The sequence below is a fragment of the Procambarus clarkii genome, chromosome 10 (assembly GCF_040958095.1).
Source record: "Procambarus clarkii isolate CNS0578487 chromosome 10, FALCON_Pclarkii_2.0, whole genome shotgun sequence".
NCBI lineage: Eukaryota > Metazoa > Arthropoda > Malacostraca > Decapoda > Cambaridae > Procambarus > Procambarus clarkii.
In genome coordinates, this window is record NC_091159.1 from 29,919,652 (window position 1) to 29,937,277 (window position 17,626).

General features: G+C 40.9%; 1 protein-coding gene across 2 annotated transcripts in view; it reads right to left on the reverse strand.

Annotated features, from left to right (window-relative positions):
- The window catches only part of Tk (Tachykinin), a 269,943-nt gene extending 260,244 nt beyond the window's left edge, over positions 1-9,699 (reverse strand). For both annotated transcript variants that reach the window (XM_069321814.1, XM_069321815.1), the window contains exon 1: positions 9,414-9,699. The gene's annotated coding sequence lies outside the window, so the exon portion shown is untranslated. The remainder of the gene's footprint in view (positions 1-9,413) is intronic.
- Positions 9,700-17,626: the final 7,927 nt, after the last annotated feature.

The following is a 17,626-nucleotide window of genomic DNA, read 5'->3' on the forward strand; positions in this document are numbered from 1 at the left end:
TTCCACTATCATCTTCCCCCACCACTTCCATCATCATCTTCCCCCACCACTTCCACCCTCATCTTCCCCCACCACTTCCCCCACCACTTCCCCCACCACTTCCACCATCATCTTCCTCCACCACTTCCACCATCATCTTCCCCCACCACTTCCACTATCATCTTCCCCCACCACTTCCATCATCATCTTCCCCCACCACTTCCACCCTCATCTTCCCCCACCACTTCCCCCACCACTTCCACAATCATCTTCCCCCACCACTTCCACCATCATCTTCCTCCACCACTTCCACCATCATCTTCCCCCACCACTTCCACTATCATCTTCCCTCCACCACCTCGCTGCTCGGCCCGCGCCGCTGATATGCATCGCTGGCAAAGTACTGGGGAAAAAATCAGCACGAGAATAATGGGGTCACTCGAAGAGCATCAACTTTTGTAACGAACGGAGAAAGTCACGCCTAACAAACTTGAGAGAGTTCTACGACTCCGTCACCAAAATATGACAGGAGAAAGAATTCAATTAGACTGCATTTTCTCCGACTGTCATCAAGGATTATGCAGTGTTCGTCACAACAGGCAAGTGTATAAGTCAGCGAGACGAGCCGAGATGTTTGGGAACACTATATAAGAGCGTACCTGACGGACAGGAAACAGAGAGCCACATTTAGAGATGAGTCGAGGTGGAGGGATGCGAATAACTTCTCGTGAGGAAGTAAGCTCGTACACATTGATGTTTAAAGACGACTCAGAACAATGTTTGCAAATACCAAGGAAGACTGTAGAGTGTCCTTCAGGAATACCTTTAAAAAGATATGTATTGGCAGGTAAATGGTTGTTACGGTTCAATCTCAACAAGTGCAGAGTAATTAAAATCGTAGATATGGTGATAGAGCAACACAAATCAACACAATAAGGGAATGGTAACTCCAGGAATCGTTAATGCTGGATATATATATATATATATATATATATATATATATATATATATATATATATATATATATATATATATATATATATATATATATATATATATATATATATATATATGTTATTTTAAGATATATATATTTTGTCTCGGTCTTTAATTTTGTTTAGAGACGTGGGGGAAAAACAAGTTAACTTAGATTAACATTTGCGTGAATGTTATTTTTAACGTCAAACACAAATCAAAGACACAGATCGACACGAGATTCACAATATTGCTTTACAAGAGGATGACAATCTTTCACGAATTTCTTTTCGTGCTTTCCATATATATATATTTGAAGCAGGAGACTGTGGTAATTATTTCAATACATCCCAAGATAATTGGTAGAGCTATATATATACTGTTGCCAGTGAGGTGATGACCAGGAGGGTAGTGACCGGTACACAGTACTGTGCGAGACCTAGCACACTGTATCGGGCATGGTTATTGTTGACCGAGAAACCAAGAGCCAGAAAATAGTAGTCTTCAATGGAGCGGAATCCGAGTCATGCAACTGGCATACCACAGGGACGTGAGCTTGACCCTTTGTTGTGGAATGTCTACTTCAGTAATCTGACACACCTCATTCCTAAAGCTCAGGCCTATGCTGCTTGTTCTCTTAAACTTCACCTATGGAAAAGAAGAAATACCAACTGCTACGAGAGTCATTAATCATCAACCTTCAGCAATATCTTCCCAGGGAAAGAAACGGCTCGTCACAGTCACGTCTGAGAAAACAGACGATGATAACAAAAAGATTGAATGATGCTACAAGTCGGGCAGGCACACAAATGATTGGGAAAACCTATTGATGAAGTCGACACTAAAAATTAAGTCGGATTCTTCAGTGACCATGAAAACCCCCGTACTGCAAAGCAGCCACGAAACGTACAGCAGGGGAAGTCAAACCTTATATGCCACACACACACGCTCGCCCCTACCTCCTCTGGAGTACGCAGTGCTCTCCTGGACCGCCCGCCACCCCATCAGAGTTGTGAACAAGGAAGGAAAACTGCGCGAGAGGACTCATTTCTCTACTCTTGACCCCATGCTGGCTGGACTGGTCAGAACATCCGATTCTTCAACACTAGGGAGACGTGCGTGGACTTATTAGGTATATTTCAATATTCTCAACGTTTCACAAGTGGTCCAACTTCCCGGACAGTCAGAAATTGGTACTTGTAACACAAGGCACTTAGCCATCAACAGTAGCATGCTGGTAGTTATGCCTTGTTCAAGATCATCGCTCCTTCAGCGATCATGCATTCCTAGGCTGACTCGCATGTGAAACTTGTTCAACGGTGAGAGAGAGAGAGAGAGAGAGAGAGAGAGAGAGAGAGCTAGCGGTCACCCCACCAACGCCTGGCCACACCCGTGGACGCTGGCATCATGGCTGGCCTAGCCTGGTGCTCATTTAACCAACAGCCTCATGTAAAACTTCCGGCGCGGGTTGACAACGTTCATTTATGCAACATTCATAATTGAGCCCTGATATATGACCAGCCCTTACCGTGTATGTATACTGTTTCGTGCCGCTATAATCTCTGGTTACCGTGTATGTATACTTTTTCGCGCCTTCACAGTCTCGCGTTACCGTGTACGTATACTGTTTCGCACCACCATTATATCGTCACAATATATGTATACCAACTCTGAACGTATAGCTGAGGAATCATCATTCATTTAAATGGTTTATCAGTATCAAAACTCTAGCGTAAAAATACAAAAAAATACAGCACTAATACATTTTATTTGCAACGTATTAAAGTAGTTTGTATTAAATACAACAACGACACTTATTTGAAGTTTCAGGTCCTGTGGTTCATTACACTTAGGGTCCTGTGGACCATGAAGCTTCAGGTCCTATGACCTCTACCGTCATGGTCCTGTGATCCATTAAGCCGGTCTACCGGTCTACACGGTAGACCGTGTAGTCTACCTCCCAAGAAACACTAAACCTCTGTCCGAGACAATTCCCTCACCCAGCAGCCCGTCCTATCTAATGCTTCCCAACGTCAAGAAACTGTCGTACTACAGTGCCTTTATCCTAACCTACCACAGGACCCAAAACAGAAAACGGGGCAGTATGTAAATTCTGCGAGTTGCTACTATTTTCAAGATCGACAGTTTTGGGGTTTAGGTGAAGTATACGTCAAAATCTGACGTTCTATTAGGAGGCCGAGCTGCACCCAGACCTGGGAAATGTTGCCAAAAAATAAAATGGGATTCAGGCCTTACATCATACAAGGAAGGTGCGAGGAAGAATTCATTATATATATGGAATAATTTGAACTAGATCAGAATAATCGGGGGGGAGGGGGGAGTTCCGAGCCAGTATTTACCCAGGTTTCTCCTAAATCCAAACTTCTCAAACTTATATAAGAATATAAATAACCCAGCCCACTTCCCTATTATTTATGTGAGTTGGGTCATTTGTTTCACCCGCGTTTGCAAACAACAACTTCGTTTCACCTAAACAAATTGTTTGCAATTCTATGCAGAAACAATGTCCAGAATTGAACATCCAATTCACACGTCAGAAAATGAACGACGACTCCTGGTCCAATATCAAGTGACGATGTTTCGGTCCCGTCCTCAACCATTAGCAAGTGACAACGTTTCGGACCAATCCTGGACCATTATCAATGTAAATAACGAGAAACGATATTTTTATAAACAGTGTTAAGATTTCATACTATTTTTCTTAACGTCAAGAAGTAACGATTATAATACCTCTCACAATCTCCTATCTCATCTAAATTTTGAGTTACTGATTTCTTGAATTTGTAATTCATTTAAAACCGGGTTATAATTATTGAGATAAAACAGAATAGATATAGAAAGACGCTTAGATTTAGAAAGTTTTTTATCTAAGCTTTATCAAGTAAACCAATATTTGAAAACTAGATGGCACTAAGGTACATGAGGCTAGGATGGGTTAGATGAAGACAGCCTGAGGCTAGGATGGGTTAGAAGAGGACAGGCTGAGGCTAGGATGGGTTAGATGAAGATAGGATATACCAGAGGAGGCCAGAATTCGCTAGATGAGGCACGGATTCGCTAGACGAACCTAGGATACGCTAGATTAGGCTAGGATAAGATGCATGAAACTAGGATACGCTTCATGAAGCTATAAAGAGCTACACGAGGCTACGATAGGCTACATGAGACTAGGATGGGTTACATGACACTAGGAAAAGCAAGATAAAACAAGGATAGGATTAGCCACAATACATGAGGCTACGCTACCTGAGGTAAATACAAGCTACCTGAGGCTAGGAAAGGCTACCTGGGGCTAGGACAATCTACCTGAGGCTAGGACAGCCTACCTGAGGCTAGGACAGGCTACCTGGGGCTAGGACAGGCTACCTGGGGTAGAATAGGCTACCTGCGGCAAGTACAGGCTACTTGAAGCTAGGACAGGCTAGCTGAGGCTAGGACAGGCTACCTGAGGCTAGGACAGCCTACCTGAGGCTAGGACAGCCTACCTGAGGATAGGACAGGCTACCTGAGGCTAGGACAGGCTACCTGAAGCTAGGACAGGCTACCTGAGGCTAGGACAGGCTACCTGAGGCTAGGACAGGCTACCTGAAGCTAGGACAGGCTACCTGAGGCTAGGACAGGCTACGTGAGGCTAAGACAGGCTACCTGAGGCTAGGACAGCCTACCTGAGGATATGACAGGCTACCTGAGGATAGGACAGGCTACCTGAGGATAGGACAGGCTACCTGAGGATAGGACAGGCTACCTGAATCTAGACAGCCTATCTGAGGATAGGACAGGCTCCCTGAGGCTAGGACAGGCTACGTGAGGCTAGGACAGGCTACCTGAAGCTAGGACAGGCTTCTTGAGGCTAGGACAGGCTATCTGAGGATAGGACAGGCTACCTGAGACTAGGACAGGCTTCTTGAGGCTAGGACAGGCTATCTGAGGATAGGACAGGCTACCTGAGACTAGGACAGGCAACCCGAGGCTAGGACAGGCTACCCGAGGCTAGGACAGGCTACCCGAGGCTAGGACAGGCTACCTGAGGCTAGGACAGGCTACCTGAGGCTAGGACAGGCTACCTGAGGCTAGGACAGGCTACCTGAGGCTAGGACAGCCTACCTGAGGCTAGGACAGCCTACCTGAGGCTAGGACAGCCTACCTGAGGCTAGGACAGCCTACCTGAGGCTAGGACAGCCTACCTGAGGCTAGGACAGGCTACCTGAGACAAGTACAGGCTACCTGAGGCTAGGACAGGCAACCTGAGGCTAGGACAGCCTACCTGAGGACAGGACAGGCTACCTGAGGCTAGGACAGGCTACCTGTGGCTAGGACAGGCTACCTGAGACAAGTACAGGCTACCTGAGGCTACGACAGGATACCTGAGGCTAGGACAGGCTACCTGAGGCTAGTTCAGGCAACCTGAGGCTAAGACTTGCTACCGAAAGCCAAGATAGTCACACACACTCGACTCTTTGTTTACCTCCAAGCTATAGACACGACAGCCTAAACAAAACAAACACGAGCTTCCCAAGCAAAAGAAAATACTTTTGCATTCAAGTTTCTTGAGAAGGGCGGAACACACAACATAATTCAACAGACTACGTCAAGCAAAAAAAGTAATTAGTGAAAAAGATGAAGGTAAAAAAATGTCAAGCCCACTGAGTCTAAAACGTCAATGGGAGAGAGAGAGAGAGAGAGAGAGAGAGAGAGAGAGAGAGAGAGAGAGAGAGAGAGAGAGAGAGAGAGAGAGAGAGAGAGAGAGAGAGAGAGAGAGAGAGAGAGAAGGAAGCCTAGTATACTATTGATCATGTTAGGCAACAGGTGACGGAATCACGCCATCATTGACGGTTGAGAGGCGGGACCAAAAAGCCAGAGCTCAACCCCCGCAAGCACAATTATGGGAGTACAATTAGGCGAGTACATTTGAGTCTCCCAAGTCAGATGTTATTTTAAACACTGCCCTCAGTACGTATGATTACTTCAAGTATAATAGCAGCAATTTGCATTCTATAAAGCCAGCGAATAAAGCACTGTTAATAAAGACAATACAACGTTAGTAAAAACGGTAATGATGATAACAATGATAAAAGTGATTAATACAAATAATTATTCTACTATTCATAATAATGCTAAAAGTTTGGGTGAGAAGATCGAGGATGACAAAACCATCAGCAGGGCAAGTCATGTTACAAAAAATATAAGGGAAAACGGGACACCACGAACATAGCTTTCATCCTGTAACTACACTTAGGTAATTACTCTCTCGCTCTCACACACACACACGCACATATACACACATACTCACACACACACACGCACATATACACACATACTCACACACACACACGCACATATACACATACTCACACACACACACGCACATATACACACATACACACACACACGCACATATACACACATACTCACACACACACACGCACATATACACACATACTCACACACACACACGCACATATACACACATACTCACACACACACACGCACATATACACACATACTCACACACACATACCATTATCTAAAAGTGCACAAGACCCATAACTAATTGAAAACTAAGGCGATTCATCGCTACCTCATTAACGGATTAAACAATAACAAATATCACAGGTTAGTCTCGTTAACAGTCGGTCAACGCTGCTGTTGCTGTTGGTATGTGTACAATACATTAATTATAAAGTATACACAAAGCTCAAACTTAGTTCTGAAGCTTGTCGAGGCAAAGAAACATATAACTCCATCAATATAATGTCCCAATTATCACTGATTTACCGTATTATTATATACAGTAATAATATTAAGAGAAATTGGCGTATTAAAATTACGCCAATTTCTCATTCTATTCCTCAGTCACTAAATTTCTTTGTTTAAGTTTGACTGTTCACTTTGTAACTTTAAGTCTATTGCAAATTTTGAGCTAGTTTATAAACTCGTTTGAAACAATAAAGTATCGTTTAACCTTCAACAACTGTATGATGAAAAATGGATGAAAAATGTGATAGTGTCAGACCACGGAGGAAGAATTGAAACAGGAATTTCCTTAAGTACTTTCGTATATTAATACATCTTCAGAAGCAACGGGTCTTCATTCCTTCTGAAGATGTATTAATATACGAAAGTACTTAAGGAAATTCCTGTTTTAATATATATATATATATATATATATATATATATATATATATATATATATATATATATATATATATATATATATATATATATATATATATATATTAGTGTGTGTGTAAAACAATTAATATAAATCAAGTCCGACTTTGGTAGAGACAAAACACGTAAGTCAGACAACCCATCATCCGTAGACTATCCCCATCCCATCTGCTGATTGGGGATAGCCTGAGGCTGCGTCCGTCCCTAACCCATCCTCTGGCTATGGTTGTCCATGCTGCAATTGACTGTATAACTGACAATTGACTGTATATAATTGACACGTACTGTATAACCAAAAGGGACAGCACCGCTCCTGTGCCAGATAAGTTACGGGCTCACCATAGCCCGTGCTATTTGGAAGTTATTCCGAGTAGCTGAATCTATAACAACATATAACCAAAAGCAACATTTTCACAGATATAAATTCATAATCATGTGTATTTTTATTCTGTACACAGTTAGGCCTTGGACGCCTTAGGTTGGGTGTTTCGGTTCTGTTGGTAATTGTTTACATTTGCGGAGTTGCGACTCGAACGTTTATTGAATAACGAAGCACTGGCCGGTAAAAGTGCAAAAGTAAATAGGTCAAGTGTCCGGGGCCCGGGGGCAACAAGCATTTACCATAACACGAAACCTGTATATCTTTCCTCAGTTATTTCAACTTTGCTTACATTTAATAAACAGTTTATGAGCGAGCTTCCAAGCGCTACGAGATTGTGTATAAGAAAAACAACCTTGGGTTGTGAAATTTTGAAGCTCATAAACTGGTTAATAAATGTAAACAATTCAGTCATAATTGACGAAAGATGTTCAGGTGTCGCAAGTGCTAGGGTAAATGATGACTCCTTGCCCTAGGTTGAAATTTCGATGTAAATTTTTATTCGTTCATAAACAAGGGTTTGATGGCTAGACTAACGAGCATTTGGCCTTTGTTTATGAGCATGGCTTACGCCTGAACGATCGTTGTAAACAGAGAACAGCTTCCAGTGTCAGCAAAGAAGCACAACTCGTTCTCGTCAATAAAAGCCAAATGCTCGTTAATCCGGCCACCAAACCCCGTCTTTATGAATCTTTGCACAGGACTCACTATTGATGACGCATGCACGTTCCTTGAACAGTGCTTCCGTCCACAACCTCTGTTGTTGTTGTTGTTTAAGATTTGCTACCTGGAACAAAACGTTCCAAGTAGCACGGGCTCTGGTGAGCCCTTAGTGGACTGTCACAACCTCTGTTCGAATCACACCTCTCAAAATGTTGGCCCAGTGATGCAAACATCAATGTCCTCCACAACCAAACCTAAGTCAGGCCTAACTAGTCACCACATTCCAACATGAAACAATATTACCTTATATTTGAAAATATACACAAGTTTGAATACGCAGCGCGTTAAGCATAAGTAATGCGTTTTAAGGGGGTCGACTGCCCCTTTCAGCAAGCCTGGCTAGAGGACAGGTTGAGGAATTTAGGAAATCACATACAAAAATCACACCACGGTTGCAAGTCAATTGCAATTAGAAAAAGTCATAATTCAATCCTTAGTTAATAATACTACAGTTTTCTTTTTTGTTTTTAATGGTAGTATTTAGTACTGCAATTTTGACGAACAGTTAAACAATAAAGAGATTACATTAAATCTCACTTAAATACTTATATGTTTCGTATATCTGGTGTATAGACTGTTAGTTGAACACTCGTATACTGTGCATAGTGTTAGTGGAGCGCTTGTATACTGTACACACCTTTAGTAAAACGCTTGTATACTGTAAGTGCATTTAACGGAATGCTGGTACAGTGAACACTTGCAGGTCCTTGAAACGATTCAGAGGAGCCTCGCGCTCCGAACAGTGCGAACCGGAACCGCCAAGTTTGTTATTGACACGCGAACACCACTTGGTACTTCACCAATTATAAACACAGCCACGTCTATTTTATTGCACAAGAGCCTAAATCTAGTTTGTGAATTTTGCCGATGGAAAGAAATACAGAATTCCATCAAATATTATGCCTGTCTCGTTAACACCGCGTTACCTAATTACTAATACTGTATAAAGTAATCATATTATATACGATTTATAATTTAATACTTCAATCATTTATTACATAAAAAAACCCACGTGAATTATTTACGCGTATTAAGTAGTTAGAGCCGCTCTAACGAGTTAAAAGTTCAACAAGTTGGGTCAATGTAGACATGGGTTAAATGTCTCCTTAAATGTTAACTATAGTTGATAATTATCAACGTTGTGAAAAACAGGGTTAGTATTTACCTTTGTTGTTGATTTTTGCTGGCAGAGACGACCTGTGTTGAGAGTTTTGGACCTGACACCGACAGAAGCTTGAAGCAGTTTGACGCACAGGTGTGTTCCGTGTGTGTATGTATGTGTGTGTTTGGGAGTGAGAGAGAGAGGGGTGAGAGGAGGAACCAGGCGCACGGTGGGAGAGAGAGTGAGAGTCTTGGGGAGAGCGTGTGCTGCTGTGTGTGATGGCTACGAAGGGTGGTGCTGCACTCAGACACTCGCTGCACCTGGGCCAACCACGCCGCGTCTGCTGGGGTCCTGCCCGGCCCGCGCCCTACCTTCCCGCCGCTTGACGTCACACCCCCTCTCCACCAATCATCGTCTACCGCTGAAGAGGGACAGGGGCAACTGTCGACCAATCACGTGGCCGGATGATGAGCTACATGATGCAGGAGTTGACCAATCAGAGTGAGCCGAGCATCAGTAGGCGGTGGGCAGGACAAACGGGGGCGGATATAGTCGCGGTCTTATCGTAGACCATCGGTGTATCTAGGGATTGTCACACACGTGTCGTCACGCCAAAGGCAGCTAGCAACACGCTTGCCACCACCCCCTTGCAATCACGCTCAACACGAGATGGAAATTTCATCTGGGCGTCGATCATTTCTGAATTTCAAGGGCTATTGTCGGGCATTGATTTCTCAAGCAAGCGAAGAAAGAAGCCCATTTAGATATGGCAGGTGATGACATGTGGGTGACGGGGGTGGAGCACAGGTGACACCTCCCAGGTATATTTAGTCCGCAGGCTCCTGCCTCTCCCACGGTAATGAGAAACCAAACTCACCCTGTTTACTTCAATATTGAAATTCCGAGTATTCTCTCTGATGATAACGTCTACACGGAACATGTAGAATGACTCTGGTGTTGTTTATGCTGTCACAAACACACTGAACTAAACTTAACAGAGAGGTGGGAGTAGACCTTCAGACCTTCCAAAGGCAAAGTAAAAATATTATTGCGTTGATTGAATTTAACATCAATAATTTGAATTGTCTTAAAATATCAAGAAAATATCATATGTATATATATATATATATATATATATATATATATATATATATATATATATATATATATATATATATATATATATATATATATATATATATATATATATATGTCGTACCTAGTAGCCAGAACGCAGTTTTTGGCCTACTATGCAAGGCCCGATTTGCCTAATAAGCCAAGTTTTCCTGAATTAATATATTTTCTCTAATTTGTTTCTTATGAAATTATAAAGCTACCCATTTCATTATGTATGAGGTCAATTTTTTTTTATTGGAGTTCAAATTAACGTAGATATATGACCAAACCTAACCAACCCTACCTAACCTAACCTAACCTATCTTTATAGGTTAGGTTAGGTTAGGTAGCCGAAAAAGGTAGGTTAGGTTAGGTTAGGTAGGTTAGGTAGTCAAAAACAATTATTTCATGAAAACTTGGCTTATTAGGCAAATCGGGCCTTGCATAGTAGGATGAGAAGTGCGTTCTGGCTACTAGGTACGACATATATATATATATATATATATATATATATATATATATATATATATATATATATATATATATATATATATATATATATATATATATATATATAAAGAGTGCAACCATTTTTGACGACGTTCGATAATTCCATTCTCGCTTGCATCTCTATTAAGAAATTAATTGCAATTAATATGTAAGTTACGACTTAAAATAATCCATATATTTACGATTCAAACTAAACAAAATGAAACGAATATTATCAGGTTCCTTAGTTTTAACATTTATTTTCAACACAATAAATAGATAAAAGGAATCATTAAAAAAATTACAGTTTAACATATTGATATAAAAATTATTGCAGATAATTTAGCAAAATCATACAGCTAATTATAATTCATGCTTAAGGTAAATGATAAACAAATCTAAGGATATTTTGGGGCATTTGTATCAGTTGAATCCAGTTTTTATTAAATATATGATATATGCATTTAAATTGTTAATCAATTTATCTTTATATAGACCAGAAATTGAGAATACAATTTATCTCACCAGGGTCAAAAGGATGTCTATATTTATTCCAACGTGGGACCTTGTGTTTCCGTAAAAAAAAATAATATATATATATATATATATATATATATATATATATATATAGAGAGAGAGAGAGAGAGAGAGAGAGAGAGAGAGAGAGAGAGAGAGAGAGAGAGAGAGAGAGAGAGAGAGAGTTATATCATTATAATATTATATATATATATATATATGATATATATTGTCACATTCTTAATCACGTGTTTATTTTCGTGATATACACACATATATGATATAAGTTAAGAAAAACCTTTACTAAGAAAGCACAAACATTTGGTACAGTAGCGTAGCGTGCCTCTGCTTGCGCCGCAAAATTTCAAAATAACCGGCAACACTTAACCTTCAGTAAATCAAAGCTGCTTTACTCGATTAAACTAGGTCATTTCAGCATACAAATCTGATCCACAACAAAAGACGCTTTGTAATTAATCTCTATCTAAATCTCAGAACATTCAATAATAATCATTTAACAGCAATAGGCTTCGCTTCATCACGTAAATTATACATGACTGCCTCTTTACAGTCAAATACAAACATAAACAAACGTATTCATATATATACATATACACACACATATATATATGACGTTGACCCGGTCCTCATCGTGCTTCATTGCCCGAGTAGCGACGGGTACCACCCATTTACAGCCCCCATTATCCATATCTTCCTCCACCACCTTCCATGCCCTTCACCACCTTCCATACCCTTCACCATCTCCCATACCCTTTACTATTTTCCCTAAACTGCATCGTAGTGATCGTATGAAATGGTTAGTGATTGTGTGCAACTGTCATTGATTGAATGAAACTGTCAGTGATTGTATGGAGCTGTCAGTGATTGTATGAAACTCAATGATTGTGTGCAACTGACAGACATCGTATCCATTATAATTATATCAGTGTGGGCAGCTGTCAGTAATTGAGTACCGCTGTCAGTGATTGACAGTCAGTGTCAGTTCTCCTGTTAGTTATTGTGTACAACTGTCAGTTATTACATACAACTGTTTGTGCAGGTGTACAACTGCCAGCACCGCCGCACACTGACCACGATATATATCGTAGACTCAACGCTAATTTAATCCAAGATATACTTTTTTCGCATGCTAAGCGTTCCCTCCCTGTTCACACATGCTGCAATGTTTAATGTGCATGCAACCAATTTCTGCAGCACACAAGTCTCTCTCTCTCTCTCTCTCTCTCTCTCTCTCTCTCTCTCTCTCTCTCTCTCTCTCTCTCTCTCTCTCTCTCTCTCTCTCTCTCTCTCTCTCTCTCTCTCTTTCTATATATATATATATATATATATATATATATATATATATATATATATATATATATATATAGAGAGAGAGAGAGAGAGAGAGAGAGAGAGAGAGAGAGAGAGAGAGAGAGAGAGAGAGAGAGAGAGAGAGAGAGAGAGAGAAAGCCTCGCTCTGTATAAATACATCTGTACGTTAACAATTTATTCCTGGAATTTACTTTCACTTCTAAAATACAAGAAATACAGTTGAATTAATTGACACGCTAAAACCACAAAAGTTAACGACCCCACCCCCCCCCCACAAAAAACATAAAACAAAAACTCACACAAATGATAGGGAGGTCTATGTTTCTAGTATTTTGTTTTTTTGGGGGACTTTGCTGATCCGCTTTGCCTGACGGACGCGTCACTCCAGCATGCAAATTTTGGCCACATTAGTATGCATTGCACGAGCCATACACACAGGTAATCACAGGTCAAAGATACGATGGACTAAGGCCACTAGGCTCGATACTTGCTGTTACGCCAGGGGAGAGCCAGCCTGGTTGCCTGGTCGTGCCTACATGGTCCTTCCTCGCTACCTGTCTACCTCACGTTCTCTCAACATTCCTCTATTTATGCCTCACTTTCTACCTACATTCATCTATTTATACCTCACTTTCTACCTACATTCCTCTATTTATGTCTCACTTTCTACCTACATTCCTCTATTTATACCTCACTTTCTACCTGCATTCCTCTATTTATACCTCACTTTCTACCTACATTCCTCTATTTATACCTCACTTTCTACCTGCATTCCTCTATTTATACCTCATTTTGTACCTGCATTCCTCTATTTATGCCTCACTTTCAACCTGCATTCCTCTATTTATACCTCACTTTCTACCTACATTCCTCTATTTATACCTCACTTTCTACCTGCATTCCTCAATTTATACCTCATTTTGTACCTGCATTCCTCTATATATGCCTCACTTTCTACCTGCATTCCTCTATTTATACCTCACTTTCTACCTACATTCCTCTATTTATACTTTACTTTCTACCTACATTCCTCTATTTATACTTCACTTTCTACCTACAGTCCTCTATTTATACCTCACTTTCTACCTACATTCCTCTATTTATACCTCACTTTCTACCTACATTCCTCTATTTATACTTCACTTTCTACCTATATTCCTCTATTTATACCTCACATTCTACCTACATTCATCTATTTATGCCTCACTTTCCACCTACAATCCTCTATTTATACCTCGCTTTCTACCTACATTCCTCTATTTATACCTCGCTTTCTACCTACATTCCTCTATTTATACCTCACTTTCTACCTACATTCCTCTATTTATACTTCACTTTCTACCTGCATTTCTTTATTTATACCTCACTTTCTATCTATATTCCTCTCTATGTACTTTCTCCATTACTCTATTTTCTTCCTCCATTATGGCCACTAAGATTCATCGGCAAATTCTCTCTCGAATCGCTTCCCACTGGGTACACGGTACACAAACAACGTTGATTCAACGTTCAATCAACGTCGAAAACGTTGATCCAACGTTGAATCGACGCAGATAACGTTGACTCAATGTTACTCGAGCATGTTGCGTCCTCCTGGTTGATACTGTAGCCCGTCCTCCTGTTTAGAGAGTACTTATAATAACGATGGGGGACCATCCAGCATATATTGACCTCATGGACAATTAGAAAGTAGAATAAAATACTCTCAGTGAAGCTTCTGTTGTTTTGGAAGCCTAATGCATTCACGAGAATTCTCTTTAGATTTCTGAATATACTTACAAGAAAGCACTTTGGAAGCTTCATATGCTTACTAGAAAGCGATTTAGAAACCTAAAATACTCAAACGAAAGCTCCCTGGAAGCTTAATATACTTAAAAATTATATCGGGAAGCCTAATATGTTTAAGAAACTGCTTTGTAAGGTTAATATACTAAAAAAAAGACTTTGGATGCCTAATACACCCTGGGAAGCTCTTTGAAATCTAATATAATTGTTAATGAATTTAAGGAAACTGTTACATTTCATTGCTAATATTATCTTCTGTTTAGGTAGTACTTGTTGTAACTGAACTATCGAACACATATATTGACATAATGGACACTGAGTAGAACTTGGTACTAATTACTTTATACTCTGGAAAAAATCAAGCTAAATTCAAACTTAAATATTCCTAGGCCTAGTATAGAACATATATGTACTATATCAGGCCTCAGATCGCGCATATTAGGCCTAGGATGGTTAGGTTTGGTTAGTTTTTATTAGCAACATAAATGCAAAACCTTTCCCAGTTTGTCCAAATTCAATAGTACCAAATTTTACTGTCTAATTGTCCATTATGTCGATATATGAACGACGGTCCAGAGGTCCTATAAGGACTGTCTAAACAGGAGGATAGGCTGGTATGTTGCACTGACCGAGCTCTATCGACCGAGCTATTGTGTAGTCTTATGTTTATTTCAAAGGAAGTGTGGATGACAATTTATTTGCACTGAACGACTTAATGTGTCAATCTATCAAAAGAGAGTTTGTTACCAAAGGTCAGAAGTTCTATACGGCGATGTTCCAACTTCCTCCCACCACTGCCGTTTTATGCGGCTTGTAAACATCGCGTGTATATTTTATTTGCCATTTCAACTCGTCCTACCAATAGAGCGTCGCATTTTGACGTACACTCTACCTAAGGCCATAAATTGTCGTACTGAAAAATGGTAGCGGCTTGCGAAATTGACATACTGTCCCGTTTTCTGTTTTGGGTCCTCTGGTAGTTTAGGATAAGAGGCACTTTAGTACGACAGTTTCTTGACGTTGGAAAACCTTAGGAGGACGGGCTGCATAATATATTACCTTCTTGGCAGGTGGGAGAGGGAGGGGGGGAAGTAGGGCGTGTGTTCGAAACGTTCCGTCGTGCCGCCGCGTCTAGTGTCAGTGTCCTCCAGCAAAGCACGTCGCATGTCGCTAGTATGCGTTACTTAAGGCCAAAAATTGGCGTACTAGCAAATGAAAGCGGCTGGCGAAAGTGACGTATTGTCTCGTTTTCTGTTTTGGGTCCTCTGGTAGGTTACGAGAGGACATTTTAAACTGACATCTTGACGCTGGGAAACCTAAGGAGGATGGGCTGGTCAGTGAATCACTTATGATAGTTTGTTTTATATTTGTGTTGCGCTCCCTCGGTAATTGAGCGCAGTTGGCGTTCTTCTCTGGGAGGGGGGGGGGGTATGTGCCGGTTTAAATGTCTTGTGTTGAATTCCTCCTTCAGCCGGTTGGTGCGACTGGCTTTGTTCCCTGACTGCCTTTGCTATCTTAGCTGGCTTTGCCATCCTGGCTGGCTTTGCTATCCTAGCTGGTTTTGCCATTCTAGCTGGGTTTGCCATCCTAGCTGGCTTTGCCATCCTAGCTGGCTTTGCTATCCTAGCTGGCTTTGCCATCCTAGCTGGGTTTGCTTTCCTAGATAGCTTTGCTCTCCGAGATGGCTTTGTTATCCTATCATTGTTTTGTTACACTGACTTCTCTGTTATCTTGACTTGCTTTGTTATACTTGCTGGCTTTGTTATTCTGACTGACCTTGTTTGCTTTATCCTGACTGGCCTCGTTAGTTCCATTCTGACTGGCGTTATTTGCTCTGTCATCCTTAGTGGCTTTGTTTCGTTTCTTTATATGCGTATATCTTCGCCGAGATGTTATCTAGATAACTTCATTTGCGACATTTACGCTCGATGTTTGTTCTTATTTGACATCTTCCTTGGGGTAGCTCTCTTGACCGTGTTTACATACAAAAAATCAAACTTTATACAATTAAAGTTAGCAAATGAATTTCAAATAAATCCTATCCAACACACACTAAATAAACGTCGCTTGGACACGCAAACACCGCTAGCAAACACAGCACACACAGACAAACAGACACACAGACACAGATCCCGTCACAGACGGACGCAGCTTCGAAGACAGATACGGATATATGCAGAGCTTGAAGGCATAGGCAGCGATTAGGAGGTAGCCATAGACAGTGATTAGGAAGTAGCCATTGACAGTGATTAAGAGGTAGCCATAGACAGTGATTAGGAAGTAGCCATTGACAGGGGTTAAGAGGTATCCATAGAAAGTGATTAGGAGGTAGCCACAGACAGTGATTAGGAAGTAGCCAAAGACAATGATTATGAAGTATACAAAATCTGTGATTAGGAAGGGTAGATAAAGGGATAAGGAGGTATACAAAGACAGTTATTAGGAGGAAGACAAGAACTGATTGTGGTAAGTGTAAGGAACACCTCCCCGGTGAGAGAATGGTAAGTGTAAGTGTAGTGTAAGTGAAGTGTAAGTGAGGTATGGGAAACACTTCAGCAATGTGGAAGTAGTAAGTGGAGTTAAGTGAATAGTTTAATTTCTCACTTGATCAAGAGACCCATTCATAATCCTCTGATAAGCTTTATCTGCTCAATTTTGTTATATTGTTCCTATTGATCTCCCCCCCCCTCTCGTGTTTGTATGTCATTCTAACAAACCTTGGTTAGTCTATGGGATAGTCCCATGTTTTTCCTTTTCTTTCTGCGTCGGTCTCGTTTCATGCAGGTCGGTGTTCAATCCCCGACCGTCTAAGTTATTGGGCACCATTCCTTCCACCCGTCCCATCCCAAACCGTTATGCTGATCCCTTCCCAGCTTGGCGCTTTCCCTTGATAATTCCCTTCCCACTCTCTTTTTTTCTAACGGGGTCAAACTTGATGAATGAATGATGAATATGATGAATGCTTTTCACTTGATGAATACTTTATGAATACTTTATAAGACTTGTGGGTGAGGCCGGCCATCATGTTGGGGCTGTTG